Source organism: Ovis canadensis, chromosome 15 (assembly GCF_042477335.2).
Source record: "Ovis canadensis isolate MfBH-ARS-UI-01 breed Bighorn chromosome 15, ARS-UI_OviCan_v2, whole genome shotgun sequence".
Lineage (NCBI taxonomy): Eukaryota > Metazoa > Chordata > Mammalia > Artiodactyla > Bovidae > Ovis > Ovis canadensis.
In genome coordinates, this window is record NC_091259.1 from 8,320,960 (window position 1) to 8,346,451 (window position 25,492).

Below are 25,492 nucleotides of genomic sequence, written 5' to 3' on the forward strand. Positions count from 1 at the left end.
ATGGAACCAAGAAGCAATGTGACTCACTTAATCTTCCTGAGCCTCACACAGAATCCAAAGGAGCAGAAAGTCCGTTTTGTTATATTCTTGTTCTTGTACATTTTGACTGTGTTGGACAACATGCTTACTGTGGAGACGGAAACGTTTAGTAAGACCCTGAATTCACCGATGTATATTTTTCTTGCCAGCTTATCATTTATGGATGTCATTTATTCCTCATCTATTTCTCTCGAACTGATTTCAAGCTTGTTCACGGTGGAACGTACCATATTTTTCCAATCCTGTATGACTCAGCTCTTTTCAGAGCATTTTTTTTTTTTTTTGGTGGATCAGAGGTCTTCCTTTTGCTGGTGATGACCTATGACCACTATGTGGCTATCTGTAAGCCCTTACATTATTTGGTGATCATGAGGCAGAGGGTGTGTGTTGTGCTGCTGGTGGTGTCCTGGGTTGGAGGTTTTCTGCACTCAATTATTCAACTTAGCACTATTTATGGGCTCCCTTTCTGTGGCCCCAATATCATCGATCACTTTATGTGTGACATGTACCACTTATTGAAACTCGTCTGTACTGACACCTATGTCATTGGCATCTTAGTTGTGGCCAGTGGAGGACTGATCTGCTCTATCAAATTTCTGCTCTTACTCGTCTCCTATGGAGTCATCCTGCACTCTCTGAAGAACCTGAGTCAGGAAGGGAGGCGGAAAGCCCTCCAGACCTGTGATTGCCACATCACTGTGGTTGTCTGCTTCTCTGTTCCCTGCATTTTTCATGTATGGGAGACCTGCTAAGACCTTCCCTATTGACAAATCATTAAGTGTATTTTATACAGTCATAACCCCCATGCTGAATCCATGATTAATCTACACTCTGAGAAAGTCACAGGTGACAAATGCCATGAATAAGCTTTGGAGAAGGAACATGGTATTTTATGGTAAAAAAAAAAAATGCATCATCCACCATGAAGGGGGTCATTTGACATCAGAGACCACTTCCGTGGAATTCAGTAGCTTTCTCCTTCTGATGCTGAAATCTTTTTTCTTTATTTATAATTATAATATAAAAAATCATAATACAACTATGCAACTGTGCTGTTAATAACATGGGTAGTTCTTTTCCATGGTAGAATGTAAGGTCTGTAATATTTTCCTTATCACTACCTAGAAAGATGTAAGGCTTATATTGAAGGAGTCAATATCATGTAACAGATTAGTGAAGAAAATTTTATATAGTTACACTGATTTTTAATCAATTTATGCATTTTTTCTTTTTTTAATTTTTCCAGACAGTAGTCATTTTTAGTTAGATTTGTGTCTGTTAACTTATTCTGTTTATTTTGTTATTTAAAATATTTAATGCTATATATTGTGTTCTTTATAAAATTTCAGTTTCATTATACACAAAACTTTTCATTTAACCCTAAATTTTTTAAGCAATTGAAGTGAAATAGATAATAATAATACTAAAAATGCAAATCATACAAAATGGGAAAAAATGTAGAATACATTTCCTATTTATCTCTCAGTATATTTTCTAGTCCATTTCTGCAAGAGCACTCTATTTCTTGATATCCATCTGGTAATAATCTATGTTAAAACAATTGTATTTAAATATATGTTTTTGTTTTTGTTTTTCTGTTTAGGTAACACACAATTATCTGTTGCTTTTTTAGTAGCATCTATTAAGTAGTTTCCTAGCAGTTCATTTAGATCCAATCCTTAAGTTTTCTCATACTACATCATACTCCTTTATAGAGACATGCTGAAGTTAATGCTTCCATTCTTTTTCATGTTGTTCCTAAACAACTTTTTTATATGAAAAGTAATTTTGCAATAAATGTATATTTATGAATATGTGCAATTATGAGCTCCTAGAAGTGAAATTGTTGATTTATGTGTTGTGTTTGAATCAATGCTCAGGTAATACATGCATTTAAAATATTGAAGGGGAGAAGGAGGTAAAGATGGCGGAGGAATAGGACGGGAAGACCACTTTCTCCCTCACAAATTCCTCAAAAGAACATTTCAACACCGAGCAAACTCCACAAAACAACTTCTGTAGGCTGGCAGAGGACATCAGGCAACCAGAAAATCAGACCATTGTCTTCAAAAACAGGTAGGGAAAAAATATAAAAGTCGAAAAAGGAGACAAAGGAGGTGGGGAGGGAGCTCCGTCCCGGGAAGGGAAGCCCGTCCCGGGAAGGGAATTTTAAGAAGAGAGGTTTCCAAACACCAGGAAACACTCTGCCTGCCGAGTCTGTGGTGAGCCTTGGAAACACAGAGGGCAACATAACAGGAAGAAAAAATAAATAAATAATTAAAACCAAGAGATTACAAGCCCAACAGTAACTCCCCCAGTGGAAAAGCAGCACAGACGCCTGCATCCGCCATTGGGAAGTGAGGGCAGGGCAGGGATGCGCGGGAGGCGAGAGCTGCAGTGCTTTATAAGAATCGGGCAGGAACGCCCCATGCGCAACCAGAATGATCTAACTTGGGCTAGTAAACCAGACTGTGGGATAGCTACCACGTGAAAAGCTCGAACATAAGACACCGCCAGGACCGAGCACAGAACAAAGGACGGAACGGAAAAAGCAGGCTGCAGACCATCCCCCACTGGGGACAGGCAGCCAGAGCCATAAGGACTGGAAATTGCAGACCTAGAGAGACTTTACTTACCTAACTGCAAGCAGACTTCTTTGCTAAGACTTCTGGGGGTGCTGGACAGTCACAATCTGCCTCACAGGGAGCGCCAGCGGTCCACCCAGAAAGCTGAGCAGCAGCGACTGAAAAGGTCACAAGCCGCAGCGATTGCGCTCACCAAACTCCTGAGCTACTCGGACCTGGGAAGGGCACAAAGCGCAGTCCCAGCTGAATCTGTGCCTCTGAGGGCTGCCTGAGCGCCGAACCTGAGGGGCTTGGACCAGGGAAGTGCACGCAGCCTAGGGCCGGCCCCAGACGGTTCCTGGCTGGGCATCGTAGAGCCGGAGCGGGTAGTGCGCCACGAGAAGGGACAGGTCAAGCGGGGCTGAGACACAGTGTGCACACGACAGTGCTATTTGTTTGCAGCATCCCCACCTCCCCACAGAGCGACTGAACTAGTGAGCCTAAAAAACCAGCAAACAGAAGAAGTTAAACAGAAGGAACCACCTTGGAAGTGATCCCACACGGCCCACAACATCAGAGAAGGGCCAGGTATATTTTTACTATTTTTAAAATCATTCCTTTTTTTTGTTTGTTTGTTTTTTTTCTTTTTTTTTTTCTAATTTTTTTTTTAATTGTTAAGTCTTCTATTTCTCCTCTAACTTTTATTTCTATAACCTACTATTAATATTTTTTAAAAAAAAAGACTTTTTTTTTTTAAAGGCAAACACCATATATAGTCTTTGGATGGTTGCTGGTGGTTTTTTGTTTGTTTGTTTGTTTGTTTTTGTTGTTTTATTTGTTTTTTAATAATTCTTGTTGTTTTTTCTTTCTTCTGTTTTTCTTCTGCTTTTCTTTAATATTGTGTCTTTGAAAATCCAACCTCTACTCTAGATTTTTAATCTTTGCTCTTAGGTTTTTGTTGTCAATTTTGTACATTTAAAAACCCAAACTTCACTACCCAAGTTTACCTGAGAGCGAGATTTCTGGCTTGACCACTCTCTCCTCCTTTCGACTCTCCTTTTTCTCCACCAGGTGGCCTCTGTCTCTTTACTCCCCCATCTCTTCTCTATCCAACTCTGTGAATTGCTGTGTGTTCCAGACGGTGGAGAACACCCAAGGAGCTGGTTACAGGCAGGACTTGTCTCTCTCCTTCTCATTCCTCTCTCTTATCCTCCTGGCCACCTCTGTCTACTTCCTCTCTCTCCTCTTCCCTGTATAACTCCATAAATACCTCTGAGTGGTCCAGACTATGGAGCACACATAAGGAAGTGACTACTGGCTAGCTTGCTCTCTCCTCTTTTGATCTCACCACTTCTCATTCCAGTTACCTCTAACTACCCCCTCCATCTTCTCTTCTCCTTGTAACTCAGTGAACCTCTCTGAGTGTCCCTCAATGTGGAGAAATTTTTCATCTTTAACCTAGATGTTTTATCATCAGTGCCGTATAGATGGAGAAGTCTAGAGGCTACTGTAAAAGTAAAACTGAAAACCAGAAGCAGGAGGCTTAAATCCAAAGCCTGAAAACATTAGAGAACTCTTGAATTCAGGGAACATTAAGCAATAGGAGCCCATCTAATGCCTTCATACCTACACCAAAACCAAGCTCCACCCAAGGGCCAACAAGTTCCAAACCTAGACATACCATGCAAATTCTCCAGCAACACAGGAACACTCCCCTGAGCTTCAATATACAGGCAGCTCAAAATTATTCCAAAACCTTTGATGTCTCATAACCCATTACTGGTCACTCCACTGCACTCCAGAGAGAAGAAACCCAGCTCCACCCACCAGAACTGCAACACAAGCCTCCCTAACCAGGAAACCTAGACAAGCCACTGATACAACCCCACCCACAGTGAGGAAGCTCCATAATAAAGAGAACTCCACAAATTACCAGAATATAAAAAGGCCACCCCAAACGCAGCAATATAACCAAGATGAAGAGACAGAGGAATACTCAGCAGGTAAAGGAACAGGAGAGTTGCCCACCAAACCAAACAAAAGAGGAAGAAGTAGGGAATCTACCGGAGAAGGAATTCCGAATATTGATAGTGAGAATGATCCAAAATCTTGAAATCAAAATGGAATCACAGATAAATAGCTTAGAGACAAGGATTGAGAAGATGCAAGAAAGGTTTAACAAGGACCTAGAAGAAATAAAAAAGAGTCAAAATATAATGAATAACACAATAAATGAGATCAGAAACACTCTGGAGGCAACAAATAGTAGAATAACGGAGGCAGAAGATAGGATTAGTGAAATAGAAGATAGAATGGTAGAAATAAATGAATCAGAGAGGAAACAAGAAAAACGAATTAAAAGAAACGAGGACAATCTCAGAGACCTCCAGGACATTATGAAACGCTCCAACATTCGAATTATAGGAGTCCCAGAAGAAGAAGACAGAAAGAAAGATCATGAGAAAATCCTTGAGGAGATAATAGTTGAAAACTTACCTAAAATGGGGAAGGAAATAATCACCCAAGTCCAAGAAACACAGAGAGTTCCAAATAGGATAAACCCAAGGCGAAACACCCCAAGACACATATTAATCAAAGTAACAAAGATCAAACACAAAGAACAAATATTAAAAGCAGCAAGGGAAAAACAATAAATAACACACAAGGGGATTCCCATAAGGATAACAGCTGACCTTTCAATAGAAACTCTACAAGCCAGGAGGGAATGGCAAGACATACTTAAAGTGCAGAAAGAAAATAACCTACAGCCCAGATTACTGTACCCAGCAAGGATCTCATTCAAATACGAAGGAGAAATCAAAAGCTTTACAGACAAGCAAAAGCTGAGAGAATTCAGCACCACCAAACCAGCTCTCCAACAAATTCTAAAGGATATTCTCTAGACAGGAAACATGAAAAGAGTGTATAAACCCGAACCCAAAACAATAAAGTAAATGGTAACGGGATCATACTTATCAATAATTACTTAAACGTAAATGGGTTGAATGCCCCAACCAAAAGGCAAAGATGGCCGAATGGATACATAAACAAGACCCCTCTATATGCTGCTTACAAGAGACCCACCTCAAAACAAGGGACACATACAGACTGAAAGTGAAGGGCTGGAAAAAGATATACCACGCAAATAGAGACCAAAAGAAAGCAGGAGTGGCAATACTCAGATCCAATAAAATAGACTTTAAAACAAAGGCTGTGAAAAGAGACAAAGAAGGCCACTACATAATGATCAAAGGAACAATCCAAGAAGAAGATATAACAATTATAAATATATATGCACCCAATATAGGAGCACCGCAATATGTAAGACAAATGCTAACAAGTATGAAAGGGGAAGTCAACAATAACACAATAATAGTGGGAGACTTTAATACCCCACTCACACCTATGGACAGATCAACTAAACAGAAAATTAACAAACATGTTCATCGCAGCACTGTTTATAATAGCCAGGACATGGAAACAACCTAGATGTCCATCAGCAGATGAATGGATAAGAAAGCTGTGGTACATATACACAATGGAGTATTACTCAGCCTTTAAAAAGAGTTCATTTGAATCAGTTCTGATGAGATGGATGAAACTGGAGCCGATTATACAGAGTGAAGTAAGCCCGAAAGAAAAACACCAATACAGTATACTAACACATATATATGGAATTTAGGAAGATGGCAATGACGACCCTGTATGCAAGACAGGGAAAGAGACACAGATGTGTATAACGGACTTTTGGACTCAGAGGGAGAGGGAGAGGGAGAGGGTGGGGTGATTTGGGAGAATGACATTCTAACATGTGTACTATCATGTAAGAATTGAATCGCCAGTCTATGTCTGATGCAGGATGCAGCATGCTTGGGGCTGGTGTATGGGGATGACCCAGAGAGATGTTATGGGGAGGGAGGTAGGAGGGGGGTTCATGTTTGGGAACGCATGTAACAATTAAAGATTTTAAAATTTTAAAAATAAAAAAACTAAATAAATTTAAAAAAAGAAAAAGAAAATTAGCAAACAAATGCAAACTTTAAATGATACATTAGATCAGTTAGACCTAATTGATATCTATAGGGCATTTCACCCCGAAACAATGAATTTCACCTTTTTTTCAAGTGCTCATGGAACCTTCTCCAGGATAGATCACATCCTGGGCCATAAATCTAAACTTGATAAATTCAAAAAAATCGAAATCATTCCAAGCATCTTTTCTGACCACAATGCATTAAGATTAGATCTCAATTACAGCAGAAAAACTATTAAAAATTCCAACATATGGAGGTTGAACAACACACTTCTGAATAACCAACAAATCACAGAAGAAATCAAAAAAGAAATCAAAATATGCATAGAAACTAATGAAAATGAAAACACAACAACCCAAAACCTGTGGGACACTATAAAAGCAGTGCTAAGAGGAAAGTTCATAGCAATACAGGCATACCTCAAGAAACAAGAAAAAAGTCAAATAAATAACCTAACTCTACAACTAAAGCAACTAGAAAAGGAAGCACTGGAGAACCCCAGAGTTAGTAGAAGGAAAGAAATCTTAAAAATTAGGGCAGAAGTAAATGCAAAAGAAACAAAAGAGACCATAGCAAAAATCAACAAAGCCAAAAGCTGGTTCTTTGAAAGGATAAATAAAATTGACAAACCATTAGCCAGACTCATCAAGAAGCAAAGAGAGAAAAATCAAATCAATAAAATTAGAAATGAAAATGGAGAGATCACAACAGACAACACAGAAATACAAAGGATCATAAGAGACTACTGTCAGCAGTTGTATGCCAATAAAATGGACAACGTGGAAGAAATGGACAAATGCTTAGAAAAGTACAATTTTCCAAAACTGAACCAGGAAGAAATAGAAAATCTTAACAGACCCATCACAAGCACGGAAATTGAAACTGTAATCAGAAATCTTCCAGCAAACTAAAGCCCAGGTCCAGACGGCTTGAGAGCTGAATTCTACCAAAAATTTCTAGAAGAGCTAACACCTATCCTCCTCAAACTCTTCCAGAAAATTGCAGAGGAAGGTAAACTTCCAAACTCATTCTATGAGGCCACCATCACCCTAATACCAAAACCTGACAAAGATGCCACAAAAAAAGAAAACTACAGGCCAATATCACTGATGAACATAGATGCAAAAATCATCCACAAAATTCTAGCAATCAGAATCCAACAACACATTAAAAAGATCATACACCATGACCAAGTGGGCTTTATCCCAGGGATGCAAGGATTCTTCAATATCCACAAATCAATCAATGTAATTCACCACATTAACAAATTGAAAAATAAAAACCATATGATCATCTCAATAGATGCAGAGAAGGCCTTTGACAAAATTCAGCATCCATTTATGATAAAAACTCTCCAGAAAGCAGGAATAGAAGGAACACACCTCAACATAATAAAAGCTATATATGACAAACCCACAGCAAACATTATCCTCAATGGTGAAAAATTGAAAGCATTTCCTCTAAAGTCAGGAACAAGACAAGGATGTCCACTTTCACCACTACTATTCAACATAGTTCTGGAAGTTTTGGCCACAGCAATCAGAGCAGAAAAAGAAATAAAAGGAATCCAAATTGCAAAAGAAGAAGTAAAACTTTCACTGTTTGCAGATGACATGATCCTCTACATGGAAAACCCTAAAGACTCCACCAGAAAATTACTAGAGCTCATCAATGAATATAGTAAAGTTGCAGGATATAAAATCAACACACAGAAATCCCTTGCATTCCTATACACGAACAATGAGAAAGTAGAAAAAGAAATTAAGGAAACAATTCCATTCACCATTGCAACGAAAAGAATAAAATACTTAGGAATATATCTACCTAAAGAAACTAAAGACCTATATATAGAAAACTATAAAACACTGATGAAAGAAATCAAAGAGGACACTAATAGATGGAGAAATATACCATGTTCATGGATCGGAAGAATCAATATAGTGAAAATGAGTATACTACCCAAAGTAATTTACAAATTCAATGCAATCCCTATCAAGCTACCAGCCGTATTTTTCACAGATCTAGGACAAATAATTTCAAGATTTGTATGGAAATACAAAAAACCTCCAATAGCCAAAGCAATCTTGAGAAATAAGAATGGAACTGGAGGAATCAACTTGCCTGACTTTGGGCTCTACTATAAAGCCACAGTCATCAAAAAGTATGGTACTGGCACAAAGACAGACATATAGATCAGTGGAACAAAATAGAAAGCCCAGAGATAAATCCACACACATATGGACACCTTATCTTTGACAAAGGAGGCAAGAATATACAATGGAGTAAAGACAATCTCTTTAACAAGTGGTGCTGGGAAAACTGGGCAACCACTTGTAAAAGAATGAAACTAGATCACTTTCTAACACCCTACACAAAAATAAACTCAACATGGATTAAAGATCTAAATGTAAGACCAGAAACTATAAAACTCCTAGAGGAGAACATAGGCAAAACTCTCTCAGACATAAATCACAGCAGGATCCTCTATGATCCACCTCCCAGAATGCTGGAAATAAAAGCAAAAATAAACAAATGGGATCTAATTAAAATTAAAAGCTTCTGCACAACAAAGGAAAATATAAGCAAGGTGAAAAGACAGCCTTCTGAATGGGAGAAAATAATAGCAAATGAAGCAACTGACAAACAACTAATCTCAAAAATATACAAGCATCTTATGCAGCTCAATTCCAGAAAAATAAATGACCCAATCAAAAAATGGGCCAAAGAACTAAATAGACATTTCTCCAAAGAAGACATACGGATGGCTAACAAACACATGAAAAGATGCTCAACATCACTCATTATTAGAGAAATGCAAATCAAAACCACAATGAGGTACCACTTCACACCAGTCAGAATGGCTGCGACCCAAAAATCTGCAAGCAATAAATGCTGGAGAGGGTGTGGAGAAAAGGTAACCCTCTTACACTGTTGGTGGGAATGCAAACTAGTACACCCACTATGGAGAACAGTGTGGAGATTCCTTAAAAGATTGCAAATAGAACTACCTTATGACCCAGCAATCCCACTGCTGGGCATACACACCGAGGAAACCAGAATTGAAAGAGACAAGTGTACTCCAATGTCCATCGCAGCACTGTTTATAATAGCCAGGACATGGAAACAACCTAGATGTCCATCAGCAGATGAATGGATAAGAAAGCTGTGGTACATATACACAATGGAGTATTACTCAGCCGTTAAAAAGAATTCATTTGAATCAGTTCTGATGAGATGGATGAAACTGGAGCCAATTATACAGAGTGAAGTAAGCCAGAAAGAAAAACACCAATACAGTATACTAACACATATATATGGAATTTAGGAAGATGGCAATGACGACCCTGTATGCAAGACAGCAAAAAAGACACAGATGCATATAACGGACTTTTGGACTCAGAGGGAGAGGGAGAGGGTGGGATGATTTGGGAGAATGGCATTCTAACATGTATACTATCATGTAAGAATAGAATCTCCAGTCTATGTCTGACGCAGGATATAGCATGCTTGGGGCTGGTGTATGGGGATGACCCACAGAGATGCTATGGGGAGGGAGGTGGGAGGGGGGTTCATGTTTGGGAACGCCTGTAAGAATTAAAGATTTTAAAATTAAAAAAATAAAAAACTAAAAAAAAAATATATCAATGGTCATAGCTATTGCCATTTTTGAAGCTGTAAAAACAACTACACTCCTGTCCACAGTATGTGAGAATATTTTTGTCCACATTCTGAAAATCACTCTTGGTAAATACTGATGGCATATGATAATCAGATTAAATTTATTTTATTATAATTTACCACAAATCCTTTTGATATAATTGTGTTTGGACATCTTTTCACGTGTTTGATATAATTGTATATTTTTTCCTAGAATTTTCTGTTAATCTCTTTTATCTATTCATTCAATTGTTGATCCTTTCCATGCTGATTTTTATGAAATAATTGTCTAATAAAGGAACAACACTTTTTAATATCATACACATAATTGATACCTTTCTGGCTAGTCCTCAAACAAGGTGTCCTGGAGCTGGTGTCATTTTGCTGGTTGGTAGAATGGTCAGGCCAGGGTGTCCTTGGTGGTGCTGGCCTTCTGGTGAGTGGGTTAGGTTTGACTGGGCTGGCATCAGGGCCACGGTCTGTTGGGTCAGGCTTTGGCCCAGTGGGTCCTGGGGCTGATGCTTGTGCACTGGCGGGTGAGACCAGGACCTGGGTCTAGGGCCAGCCCATTGGTGGTGGAGCCAAGTCCCAGGGTCCTGGGCTGTGGGGCCAGGGGCCCCAGAACTTGTGTTGTTTGAGTGGTTTCAGGTCCCAGAGGGTTCTGAGCTGGTGTCCTTGTTTCTACACAGGGTTCTTGACCTCTTTGCGGCTGCTGCTGCTGCTAAGTCGCTTCAGTCGTGTCCGACTCTGTGCGACCCCATAGACGGCAGCCCACCAGGCTCCGCCATCCCTGGGATTCTCAAGGCAAGAACACTGGAGTGGGTTTCCATTTCCTTCTCCAATGCATGAAAGTGAAAACTGAAAGTGAAGTCACTGAGTCCTGTCCAATTCTCAGTGACCCCATGGACTGCAGCCCACTAGGCTCCTCCATCCATGGGATTTTCCAGGAAAAAGTCCTGGAGTGGGGTGCCATTGCCTTCTCTGCTTCACCTCTTTAATCAATAGAAATTGATTAGAGACCAGACAAGAAATTCAGGCAAGGCTTTATTGGGGTTCCCACTACAGCAGGGGGTAGGAACAACAAACAATTCCTTAGGTGGTATTGTGTGTAGGGGGCATGCAGAGTACTCTAGTTTTCTCCAGACTCTCAGGTTTTTTCTCCAATCTCTTCAAAAGTGGTGTGTGTTCATGCCAAGTCTCTTCAGTCTAATCCGACTCTTTGCCACCCTGTGGACAGTTGCCCACAAGACTTTTCTGTCCATGGGATTCTCCAGAGAAAAATACTGGAGGGGGTTGCCATGCCCTCCTCCACGGGATTTTCCCAACCCAGAAATTGAACTCATGTTTCCTGAGTCTCCTGCATTGAAGGCAGATTCTTTACCACTGAGCCACCAGGAAAGCTCCTATTACCTTAGTTCTTAAATTTATTTTAAAATTTGTGGTCAAATATATATAACAATTTTTTTAAATTTTTTTTTTTTTTTTTACTTGCAGATGTTGGTTTATTTTGTTAGGAAATTTTCCAGATATCTTCCCTTCTAGTTCTCTAATTTAATCTCATGTTTGTTATACAGTATACTTTGCAAGATCTGAATGCTTTTTGATTTGCTGAGATATGCATATAATCATGATACAGTAAATCCTGGTAAAAGTTATATGTGCAATTAAGAAGAATGAATATTTTGCTACTACTGAGTAAAAGGTTCTAAAACTATTTATTAGATAAAATTTGTTTATATTTTTGTTCAAGTCTTCTCAATTCTTATTTATTTATTTTTGTTTATAAGTATAAAATCTTTCACTGTAGTTGAGAATCTGCCCATTTCTCCTTTCAATTCCATTAATTAAAATGAAAATGTCTATAATCTTTGGTAATAGGAACATAAACATTTAGGGCTATTATTATATGTTTTTATAATTAGAAATAACCCATTATTCTTTGCTTCAAATTTATTTCATCCTATATTATTATAGTCACTGTAGATTTCTTTATATTAGCTTAATACTACATATATTTTCTCATTATTTGACTTTGATCCATTTATGTCTCTATGCTTGAAAGGAGCTTACTGTATACCATGTATATTTGCATCTTGCTTTTTTATGCAATCTGACTTATCTGACATTCAATAGGATATCATGACCATTTATATATTTAATGTGATTTATTAATATTTTAAGGTTTAGTTCTACCACCTTACTTATCATTTTTTATTTATCCTATCTGACTTTTGTATCCTTTTTCCTCTTCACTCCTGTCTTCTGGAATTAGGGGTTATTTTTTTTTCAGTCCATTGTATCTTTATTGACTTATTAACTATTCATCTCTTTAAATGATTACTTTATCATTAGCTATTACTGACATATAATTAACTTTTCACAATTGTATTACTTAAGAGGATAGTAGAAAATTATTGTGACATTATTTCCTCTTCCTGCTACTGGACTTTGTCCTATTATTTTCATACATTTGCTTCTCCAAATGGTATAAATATCACAATGCTAAACAGGTGATATTTTACTGGGAGTGGACAGCAAATGTTTTAAACATTGCCAGTCATGTGAGATCTGTTGCACATAATTGGTATTAGTTTTTACTTATGTTTAATTATTGTTAAATATGTAAAAATTACTCTTAGCTCACAAAGCATACATTGGCAATGGCAAATATGTGGGTAAATATAAAGGCTTTTTTTTCTTAATTTTGATTTTCTATGAAAAGTTGGACTATTTAAGACAGTAGTTAGCAAAATAAGGTTTATGGACCTTATCCGTTTCCTACAAAATTTTTAATTTAAAACGACATTAATTCACCCTGTTATGCAAACAATCCCACTGTCCATCTGCAGAACATTTCCAGCTTCCCAAACTGAAATTCCACAGCGATTAAATAATATTTCCCATTTCCACTCAGTGAGCCCCAGGCAATCACCATTCTACTTTCTGTCTGAAATTGACTACTTTAAGTGCCTCATGTAAAGTGGAATCAATTATTTTTTTTATTGCTTTTTTTCACTCAGTGTAATATCCTTTCCCCATTAAATGCTGTTGGTACCCTTGTTGAAAATTATCTAAACACATATAAAAGGTTTATTTCTAGGCTCTCTTAATTACATTAATTTGTTGCCTGTCTTTATTCCAAAACTGTTGCTATGACTACCATTATTTTGTGTAATGTTGTAGAATCAGGAAGTATTAGACCAACCACTTTCTCCTTTTCAAGTTTGTCTTGGCAAAAATTTGGAGTCCTTGAGATTCCATATTAATTTTTCTATTTCTTCCAAAAACTTTTTTTTTCTTTTTGTTTTTGATAACTACTGCACTGAATCTGTAGGTCACTTATGGTCATATTAACACTTTAATACTATTAAATAACCCATTTCATAAATTTCTTTCCATATACGTGTGTGTTCCATAATATCTCTCAGTAACATTTTGTAGTTTTCAGTTTACAAGTTTTTTATCTCTTTGGTTATGTTTTCTTGTAACAATTTTAATCTTTATGATGTGCTTGTAGGTGGAATTATTTTCTTTATTTCTCTTGGGTTGTTCATGATGGTATAGAAATTCAATTCCATTTCATAACAATCTCAACAACTTGGAGATAGAAGCAAGATGTAATAAGAATATATTATGGCCATATTATATATATGATTATGTAATATATATAATGTCAATATATTCACATAATAAATTCCATATAATTACAAATCACAGCTAACAACATACTCAAATTTTTTTTTATTTTTTTAATTTATTTATTTTAATTGGAGGCTAATTATGTTACAGTATTGTAGTGGTTTTTGCCATACATTTTGAAAGATTGAAAACTTCCCCATTAAAATATGGATGAAGAGGGCACACTCTCACAAGCCTTTTTTAACACAGTATTGCCATAAAAATTCTTGTGAATTTTTTTCTAAGTATAACTCCTGTCAACTCTTAAAGTGAGATGATTTTATTATCTCACTTTTTAAATTTAATTTTACTTTCTGTAATAGTGCTTATTTATTTAAAAACTTTTATTTTATATTGGAGTGTATCCAATTAATGAGTGTCACTAGTGGCTCAGTGGTAAAGAATCCACCTGTAATTCAAGAGATTCAAGAGACAAGGGTTCAGTTCCTAGGTTGGGAAGATTCCCTGAGGACATGGCACCCATTCTAGTATTCTTGCCTGGATAATGCCCTGGACAGAGGAGCCTGGTGGGCTATAGTCCATGATTCTCAAACAACTGGATGTGATGGAAGTGACTGAAAATGAAGGCACAGTCATTAACAATGTTGTGATAATTTCAGGTGGACAGCAAAGGGACCCAGTCACAGATACACGTATCCATTCTCCCCAAACTCCCTTCCCATTCAGGCTGCCACATAACACTGAACAGAGCTTCCGTACTGTACAGTGGGAACTTCTTGGTTATCCACTTTAAGTGGAGTGGTTTGAACACATAGATCTCAGCCTTCCTAACTATCTCTCCCACATTGTTCTTTGCTGACAACCATAAGTTTGTTCTCTGAGTCTCCGAATCTATTCTGCTTTGTCCATTGGTATCATTTCTGTAACAGTGATTCTGATGGTATTCATTTTCTATTCTTTCAGTCTCATGTTAAACATATCCTTTTAAGAAAAATCATCTCTGGTTACATTATATATAGTAGAATTTCCCTGTTATTTCCTGTCACACTATCTTATATCTTAACTTATAAGTAATGAAAATAATAAAACTACTTTATTAAACTGTCTCTTTCTTTATTGTCTGAATCATAAATAAACAACATCCATGCAGGAGAAAAATTTTGCATGATTTTCCAAACAATTTTAGAAATTGCTGGGCTGTTACTCAACGTACAATTCCTGGCATAACATAGGTGTCCTAACCTTTTAAAAATTAATAATTGGATAAATAATTAGCTGTTATCTCTAAAATGTTAACACATTCAGTTGTGTTTTCTGATATAATTTTATATCTCTAACAAAATTTTAAACTGAGAATAAGTTCAGTTCAGTCATTCAGTCATGTCCAACTCATTGCCATCCCATGGACTGTAGAAATCCAGCCTTCCTTGCCCATCACCATATCCCGAAACTGGCTCAAATTCATGTCCATCCAGTCAGTAATGCCATTGAACCATCTCATCCTCTGTTGTCCCCTTTTCCTCCTGCCTTCAATATTTCCCAGCATCAGGGTCATTTCAAATGAGTCAGTTCTTCATAGCAGATGGCTGAAGTATTGGAGCTTCAGTATCAGTCTTTCCAATGAATATTCAGGACTCATTTCCTTTAGGATGAACTGGTTGAATCTCCATGCAGTCCAAGAGACTCTCAAGTCTTTTCCAACACTGCAGTTCAAAAGCATCAATTATTCTGCACTCAGCTTTCTTCATAGTCCAACTCTCACATCTATACATGACCACTGGAAAAACCATAGCTTTAACTAGATGGACCTTTGTCTGCAAAGTTATGTCTTTGCTTTTAAATATGTTGTCTAGGTTTGTCATAGCTTTTCTTCCAAGGAGCAAGTGTCTTTTAATTTCATGGCTGCAATCACCATCTGCAGTGATTTTGAAGCCCCCCAAAATAAGGTCTGACATTGTTTCCACTGTTTCCCCGTCTATTTCCCATGAAGTGATAGGACCAGCTGCCATGATCTTCATTTTCTGAATATTGAGCTTTAAGCCAACTTTTTCACTCTCCTCTTTCACTTTCCTCAAGAGGCTTTTTAGCTCCTCTTCAGTTTCTGCCATAAGGGTGATGTCATCTGCATATCTGACGTTATTGATATTTCTCCCAGCAATCTTAATTCCAGCTTCTGTTTCATCCAGCCCAGCATTTCACATGATGTACTCTGCGTTTAAGTTAGATAAGCAGGATGACGATAACCAGCCTTGACTCACTCATTTTGCAATTTGACCCAGTCCATTGTTACATGTCTAATTCCAACTGTTGCTTCTTGATCTGCATACAGATTTCTCAGGAGACCAATAAGGTGGTCTGATATTCCCATCTGTTAAGAATTTTCCATAGTTTGTTGTGATCCACACAGTCAAAAGCTTTGGCGTGATCCATAAAACATGTTTTTTTCTGGAACTCTCTTGCTTTTTTGATGATTCATCGCATGTTGGCAATTTGATCTCCCTTTCCTCTCCCTTTCTTAAATCTAGTTTGAACATCTGGAAATTATCAGTTCACATACTGTTGAAGCCTGGCCTGGAGAATTTTGAGCATGACTTTGCTAGGTTGTGAGATGAGTGCAATTGAGTGGTAGTTTGAATATTCTTTGTCATTGCCTGTTTTGGGGATTGGAATGGAAATTGATATTTTCCAGTCCTATGGCGACTGCTGAGTTGTCCAAATAGCTAGCATATGAGTGCAGCACTTTAACAGAGTCATCTTTTTAGATTTGAAATAGCTCACAGGGAATTCCATCACCTCCTCTAGCTTTGTTCATAGCGATGCTTCCTAAGGCCTACTTGACTTTTCATTCCAGGATGTCTGGCTCTAGGTGAGTGATCACACCATCATGGTTATCTGGGTCATGAAGATAGTTTGTGTATAGTTCTTCTGTGTATTCTTGCCACCTCTTCTTAATATCATTTGACTCTGTTTGGTCCATAATATTTCTGTCCTTTATTGTGTCCCTCTTTGCATGCAATATTCCCTTGGTATCTCTAATTTTCTTGAAGAGATCTCTAGTCTTTCCCATTCTATTATTTTCCTCTATTTCTTCGCATTCATCACTGAGGAAGGCTTTCTTATCTCTCCTTTGGAACTGTGCATTCAAATAGGTATATCTTTTCTTTTCTCCTTTTCCTTTAGCTCCTCTTGTTTTTTCAGTTATTTGTAAGGCCTCCTTAGACTACCATTTTGCCTTTTTTTTCCATTTCTTTTTCTTGGGGGTGATCTTGATCACTGACTCCTGTGCAATGTCACAACCTCTGTCTATAATTCTTCACGCATTCTGTTTATCTAATCTTTTGAATCTATTTGTCACTTCCACTGTATAATCATAAGGGATTTAATTAAGGTCATACCTGAATGATCCTATGGTTTTACCTACTTTCTTCTATTTAAGAATTTTTTAAAGTAAACTTAAATTTAAATTTAAAATTTAAGGGTTTCAATTTTATTATTTTTTTGCTCTGTACAGTCAACAAAAGCAAGACCGGGAGCTGACTGTGGCTCAGATCATGAACTACTTATTGGCAAGCTGATAATATTGAGTAGTAAATAAAAAAATGGAAAATCTTCCTACGTCAGGTGGGGGAAATATATAACAAATAAGTTCACTGGGACAAAAAGATTGGGTTGACTTTATTCTTGATTGGCAGTAGTCTCATAATGATTCTAAAGCTATTTTTCCATCATTATGTTGCACCATTATGATATTAAAAATGAAATTTGGTCTAATAATATCTTTGCCTATAGATGTTCTTTAAAAACTTTGTTGAAAATTCCAGTGTATTAATTAAAGCAAGAATCAGTCTTGGACAGATTACAATCCGAGACTCCATGATAAATTCACCTGAAAATGATGGAATATTCCCTAATCTCACCCTTAACAAGGAAAAGATGTTATTTACTCAATGACTGTAATACATTTTTCAGGAGGTCATTTCTTACATTTAAAACATGACAAAAAAAATCACAGCAAAATCTTTTGAAATCTGAAATCAATTAGTCTGTCCATGTTAACATGAGTGTGAGAAGAGCTAAACATTCAAATGCTATTTTTCATTTTGATGTTAGTAGGAAATAAGTTGTGAAAAACTTCCTTAGAAAGTGGCTAGTTGAGGTCTACCTATGTTTCTATGAATATGGTGGAGTTGCTGGTAATTTTGATACATTTCCTGATGTGATAAATTACACAGGATAAATTGTTTTTCTGTGTGACATGGAACTCCTTTCAAATAATCTATATTTTTTTATAAAAATTAACTTCTGAATAACCAGAAGATTCGGTGGAGAAAAAGGACAGACTGCCAAATGAAATAAACTCAAGTAATAAGGCAGCATTTGGCCTCTGTCATCAAACTGGATGAAAAATAATTTCAAGTGTTTATGAGTAACTTCAAATCATCCTTAGATTCTGAACAAACCTCCGCAAGGTAAGACTAAAAGAAAATAATGAGAACCAGGCTCACAGTTGTATGACTTTCTTTATGTAAGAAATTACATTACTTTGAAGTCAAACAAGCATAAATTCAGTTCTAGATATATCATTTAGAAATGTATGATTTTGGAGAAATGAATGATATGTTCTGAGTGTTAGATCCTCAATTATAAAATGGCAATTGTATTTCTTGTTATTGTTAATATTAAGTATGATATATTAAACAATAAGTCGGAGAAGGTAATGGCACCCCACTCCAGTATTCTTTTTTTTTTTAACATTTCAAGTAATCTTTTATTTTACTTTATTTTTCTTTACAATACTGTATTGGTTTTGCCATACATCAACATGAATTCTTGTCTGAAAAATCCCATGGATGGAGGAGCCTGGTAGGCTACAGTCCATGGGGTCGCTAAGAGTTGGGCACGACTGAGTGACTTCCCTTTCAGTTTTCACTTCCATGCATTGAAGAAGGAAATGGCAACCCAGTCCAGTGTTCTTGCCTGGAGAATCCCAGAGATGGGGGACCCTGATGGGCTGCCGTCTATGGGGTCGCACAGAGTCGGACAGGACTGAAGTGACTTAGCAGCAGCAGACTATAAGTGGAGTGAACGATTGGAATATACTGTAGAAGTTTTGAACAATAGAGTGATGTCATAAGAATACAACTTAAAAAAACAATTTGAGCTGCTTTAGGAGAACCAATTTTTGGAGAATAAACACACAAAAAAATTGGTAGGAGAGTATTGCAGTAGAACAGGGAGAAATTAAGAAGGGAATGAAAAATTGGTGATATTTTGAAAGTAGAGTCAACAGGACTTAATAAAGTTTTATGAGGGTATCAAGTGCAGAGGACTGCAATTTTTTTGTCTGGACAATAGCACAGAAAATAATAGTATTTAATGAGATCAATAGGGAATGCCTCTTTAAATAGTGTATCACTTCTGTTCAGTCGCTCAGTCGTGTCCGACTGTTTGCTACCTCATGAATCGTGGCACGCCAGGCCACCCTGTCTATTACCAACTCCCGGAGTTCACTCAGATTCACGTTCATCGAGTCAGTGATGACATCCAGCCATCTCATCCTCTGTCGTCCCTTCTCCTCCTGCCCCCAATCCCTCCCAACATCAAAGTCTTTTCCAATGAGTCAACACTTCCCATGAGGTGGCCAAAGTACTGGAGTTTCAGCTTTAGCACAATTCCTTCCAAAGAAATCCCAGGGCTTATCTCCTTCAGAATGGACTGGTTGGATCTCCTTGCAGTACAAGGGAATCTCAAGAGTCTTCTCCAACACCACAGTTCAAAAGCATCAATTCTTTGGTGCTCAACCTTCTTCAGAGTCCAACTCTCAGATCCATACACGACTACTAGAAAAACAATAGCCTTGACTAGACGGACCTTAGTCGGCAAAGTAATGTCTCTGCTTTTGAACATGCTATCTAGGTTGCTCATAACTTTTCTTTCAAGGATTAAGCATCTTTTAATTTCATGGCTGCAATCACCATCTGCAGTGATTTTGGAGCCCAAGAAGATAAAGTCTGACACTGTTTCCATTCTCTCCCCATCTATTTACCATGGAGTGATAGGACCAGATGCCATGATCTTCGTTTTCTGAATGTTGAGCTTTAAGCCAACTTTTTCACTCTCCTCTTTCACTTTCTTCAAGAGGCTTTTTAGTTCCTCTTCACTTTCTGCCATAAGGGTGATGTCATCTGCATATCTGAGATGATTGATATTTCTCCCAGGAATCTTGAATCTAGCTTGTGTTTCTTGCAGCCCAGCGTTTCTCATGGTGTACTCTGCATATAAGTTAAATGAGCAAGGTGACAATATACAGCCTTGAGGTACTCCTTTTCCTAGTTAGAACCAGTCTGTTGTTCCATGTCCAGTTCTTTTTTTTTTTCTTTTCTTTTTTTTTTATTTTTAGTTTTTTATTTTTTACATTTTAAAATCTTTAATTCTTACATGCATTCCCAAACATGAACCCCCCTCCCACCTCCCTCCCCATAACATCTTTCTGGGTCATCCCCATGCACCAGCCCGAAGCATGCTGCATCCTGCGTCAGACATAGACTGGCGATTCAATTCACATGATAGTATATATGTTAGAATGTCATTCTCCCAAATCATCCCACCCTCTCCCTCTCCCTCTGAGTCCAAAAGTCCGTTATACACATCTGTGTCTCTTTCCCTGTCTTGCATACAGGGTCATCATTGCCATCTTCCTAAATTCCATATATATGTGTTAGTATACTGTATTGGTGTTTTTCTTTCTGGCTTACTTCACTCTGTATAATCGGCTCCAGTTTCATCCATCTCATCAGAACTGATTCAAATGAATTCTTTTTAACGGCTGAGTAATACTCCATTGTGTATATGTACCACTGCTTTCTTATCCATTCATCTGCTGATGGACATCTAGGTTGTTTCCATGTCCTGGCTATTATAAACAGTGCTGCGATGAACATTGGGGTACATGTGTCTCTTTCAATTCTGGTTTCCTCGGTGTGTATGCCCAGAAGTGGGATTGCTGGGTCATAAGGCAGTTCTATTTGCAATTTTTTAAGGAATCTCCACACTGTTCTCCATAATGGCTGTACTAGTTTGCATTCCCACCAACAGTGTAGGAGGGTTCCCTTTTCTCCACACCCTCTCCAGCATTTATTGCTTGCAGATTTTTGGATCGCAGCCATTCTGACTGGTGTGAAGTGGTACCTCATTGTGGTTTTGATTTGCATTTCTCTAATAATGAGTGATGTTGAGCATCTTTTCATGTGTTTGTTAGCCATCCGTATGTCTTCTTTGGAGAAATGTCTATTTAGTTCTTTGGCCCATTTTTTGATTGGGTCGTTTATTTTTCTGGAGTTGAGCTGCAGAAGTTGCTTGTATATTTTTGAGATTAGTTGTTTGTCAGTTGCTTCATTAGCTATTATTTTCTCCCATTCAGAAGGCTGTCTTTTCACCTTGCTTATATTTTCCTTTGTTGTGCAGAAGCTTTTAATTTTAATTAGATCCCATTTGTTTATTTTTGCTTTTATTTCCAGCATTCTGGGAGGTGGATCATAGAGGATCCTGCTGTGATTTATGTCTGAGAGTGTTTTGCCTATGTTCTCCTCTAGGAGTTTTATAGTTTCTGATCTTACATTTAGATCTTTACTCCATTTTGAGTTTATTTTTGTGTGCGGTGTTAGAAAGTGATCTAGTTTCATTCTTTTACAAGTGGTTGACCAGTTTTCCCAGCACCACTTGTTAAAGAGATTGTCTTTACTCCATTGTATATTCTTGCCTCCTTTGTCAAAGATAAGGTGTCCATATGTGTGTGGATTTATCTCTGGGCTTTCTATTTTGTTCCATTGATCTATATGTCTGTCTTTGTGCCAGTACCATACTGTCTTGATGACTGTGGCTTTGTAGTAGAGCCTGAAGTCAGGCAAGTTGATTCCTCCAGTTCCATTCTTCTTTCTCAAGATTGCTTTGGCTATTCGAGGTTTTTTGTATTTCCATACAAATCTTGAAATTATTTGTTCTAGTTCTGTGAAAAATGTGGCTGGTAGCTTGATAGGGATTGCATTGAATTTGTAAATTGCTTTGGGTAGTATACTCATTTTCACTATTGCAGATGACATGATCCTCTACATGGAAAACCCTAAAGACTCCACCAGAAAATTACTAGAGCTCATCAATGAATATAGTAAAGTTGCAGGATATAAAATCAACACACAGAAATCCCTTGCATTCCTATACACAAATAATGAGAAAGTAGAAAAAGAAATTAAGGAAACAATTCCATTCACCATTGCAACAAAAAGAATAAAATACTTAGGAATATATCTACCTAAAGAAACTAAAGACCTATATATAGAAAACTATTAAACACTGATGAAAGAAATCAAAGAGGACACTAATAGATGGAGAAATATACCATGTTCATGGATTGGAAGAATCCATGTCCAGTTCTAACTGTTGCTTCCTGACTTGCATACAGATTTCTAAAGAGGCAGAGCAGGTGGTCTGGTATTCCCATCTTTCTCAGAATTTTCCACAGTTTATTGTGATCCACACAGTCAAAGGTTTTGGCATAGACAATAAAGCAGAAATAGATGTTTTTCTGGAATTCTCTTGCTTTTTCCATGATCCAGTGGATATTGGCAATTTGATCTCTGGTTCCTCTGCTTTTTCTAAAACCAGCTTGAACATCAGTATGTTCACGGTTCAGGTATTGCTGAAGCCTGGCTTGGAGAATTTTGAGCATTACTTTACTAGCATGTGAGATGAGTGCAATTGTGTGGTATTTTGAGTATTATTTGGCATTTCCTTTCTCTCGGATTGAAAGGAAAACTGACCTTTTCCAGTCCTGTGGCCACTGCTGAGTTTTCCATGTTTCCTGGCATATTGAGTGCAGCACTTTCACAGCATCATCTTTCAGGATTTGAAATAGCTCAACCGGAATTCCATCACCTCCACTAGCTTTGTTGATAGTGATGCTTTCTGAGGCCCACTTGACTTCACATTTCAGGATGTCTCACTGTAGATGAGTGATCACACCATCATGATTATCTGGGTCTTGAAGATATTTTTTGTACATTTCTTCTTTGTATTCTTGCCACCTCTTCTTAATATCTTCTGCTTCTATAAAGTCCATGACATTTCTGTCCTTTATCGAGCCCATCTTTGCATGAAATATTCCCTTGGTATCTCTAGTGTTCTTGAAGAGATCTCTAGTCTTTCCCATTCTGTTCTTTTCCTCTATTTCTTTTCATTGATCACTGAAGGAGACTTTCTTATCTATTATTGCTATTCTCTGAAACTCTGCATTCAGATGCTTATATTTTTCCTTTTCTCCTTTGCTTTTCACCTATATTCTTTTCACAGCTATTTTTAAGGCCTCCTCAGACAGCTATTTTGCTTTTTTGCATTTCTTTTCCATGGGGATGGTCTTGATCCCTATCTCCTCTACAATGTCACGAACCTCAGTCCATAGTTCATCTGGCACTCCATCTATCATATCTAGGCCCTTCAATCTATTTCTCACTTCCACTGTATAATCATAAGGGATTTGATTTAGGTCATACCTGAATGGTCTAGCGGTTTTCCCTACTTTCTTCAATTTAAGTCTGAATTTGGTAATAAGGAGTTCATGATGTGAGCCACAGTCAGCTCCTGGTCTTATTTTTGTTGACTGTAATGAGATTCTCCATCTTTGGCTGCAAAGAATATAATCAGTCTGATTTCAGTGTTGACCATCTGGTGATGTCCCTGTGTAGAGTCCTCTTGTTTTGTAGGAAGACGGTGTTTACTATGACCAGTGCATTTTCTTGGCAAAACTCTATTAGTCTTTGCCCTGCTTCATTCCTCATTCCAAGGCCAAATTTGCCTGTTAATCCAGGTATTTCTTGACTTCCTACTTTTTCATTCCAGTCCCCTATAATGAAAAGGACATCTTTTCTGGGTGTTAGTTCTAAAAGGTCTTGTAGGTCTTCATAGAACCGTTCAACTTCAGAATCATCAGTGTTACTGGTTGGGGCATAAACTTGGTTTACCATAATATTGAATGATTTGCCTTGGAGATGAACAGAGATCATTCTGTCGTTTTTGAGATTGCATCCAAGTACTGCATTTTGGACTCTTTTGTTGACCATGATAGGGACTGCTTATGTTTTTCATGAAAAATTTAAAAGCTAGTTTTATAAATACTAGATTACCAATCAACTGGATGTTAAAAACTAGAGATGTTGCATACATAAATTTGAAAATTAAGTGGAAGAAGTGGGCTGAAGACACAAAATTAGACTGCTGTAGCGTTTATCAGTCAGGAAAAGAGAAATAGCCACCTAAAGACCTAAGACGTATCAATGAGGTCTGAGACAATTCAAGACAGGGATCTTCTATTTATAGTTTAGTCTACTCACATTGATTGCATAAATTACCTTAAGAGAGTCATAGGTATTACGTATTTGTGACTTTATAAATGGTGCTCCTTTTCATGGAATTTTCTTCCCATGTTTTTTATTTTCTCATTAAAAAAAAAGGATGAAGCATTGCTTCCTTTGGGAAGTTTTCTCTGATTCCAGTTTGATATACACCTGTGATGTGATTTTAAGCACTGTGTGAATATTCAGTTAATGGCTAGAATTGCCTGATTCTTCATTATGTGTCATAGCATTGATGATAGTGTTCTATGACTTATTCAAGCTGGTAATGTCATAATTCACTTTTCTTTCTTAGTAGCTGTTTTATTTTGTTGTTTTTAACCTTTTACTCTGGGCATGTCCAACTCAGGAATTGGAAAATGCCTTTTGAGTGATTGTATACAGAAGACCCGAATCAACTTTGATCCTTCCATTTATCTGCCATCCTCTCCTCTTAATTCCTGTGGTATCCATAAACTTCAATATCCACTGCACCAGCTCAGTGGAAACAACACAAGTTCCAGATCTTATTCTCTGATCAGGCTCTACAAGCTAAAGATAATAAAGGCAAATAGCTTTTCAGGAAGACGGCTACCTTGAATTCAGTCTTGGTGAACCTCTATCGATACCTTAGTTGCATTCTGGTGCTTTCAGTCAATATTTTTTATCCATTTACCAGGACCACGACCGCAGGCGAGACCGGGAGAGGTCCCGCAGCAGGGACCGCGACCGTGACAAGGCCCGTGAGCGAGATCACCAGAGGGACCGCAGCCGGAGCCCAGAGCGGCCCTGGGACCCCAAGACCAAGACCCTTCGGGCTGCTGCACCCACTCCCCAGACCGAGGGCCCTGCAGGAGCCGCATTCCCTGCTGAGCAGATGGTCTTGCAAAGAACTGAGGGCTCATGTGCAAAGAGAACCTTATGGACTTGAAGTGTTACTGTAATTTTGTGTATAATGATTTCTTACAAAATTTCACATCTTTACAATTCCGATGCTCTTTTAGAAACAAAAAACTAAGAACTCTTAACATTTCCATTTAAATGTCCTGAAATGGGAACGTACCTACAAAAGCATATTGCTTTTTCAGATTATAAAGTTATCTTTTCTAATAATTTGACTGTTGTAAATTCTGAGGGAGTTTAGTGGCTGTTAGAGCCATACCTTTCCTGACATCTC

The 25,492-nt window shown here is 37.6% G+C and overlaps 1 pseudogene; it reads left to right on the forward strand.

The window, feature by feature from the left end:
• LOC138421042 (olfactory receptor 4A47-like) lies at positions 1 to 25,246 on the forward strand (annotated as a pseudogene).
• The last annotated feature ends 246 nt before the right edge of the window (positions 25,247 to 25,492 follow it).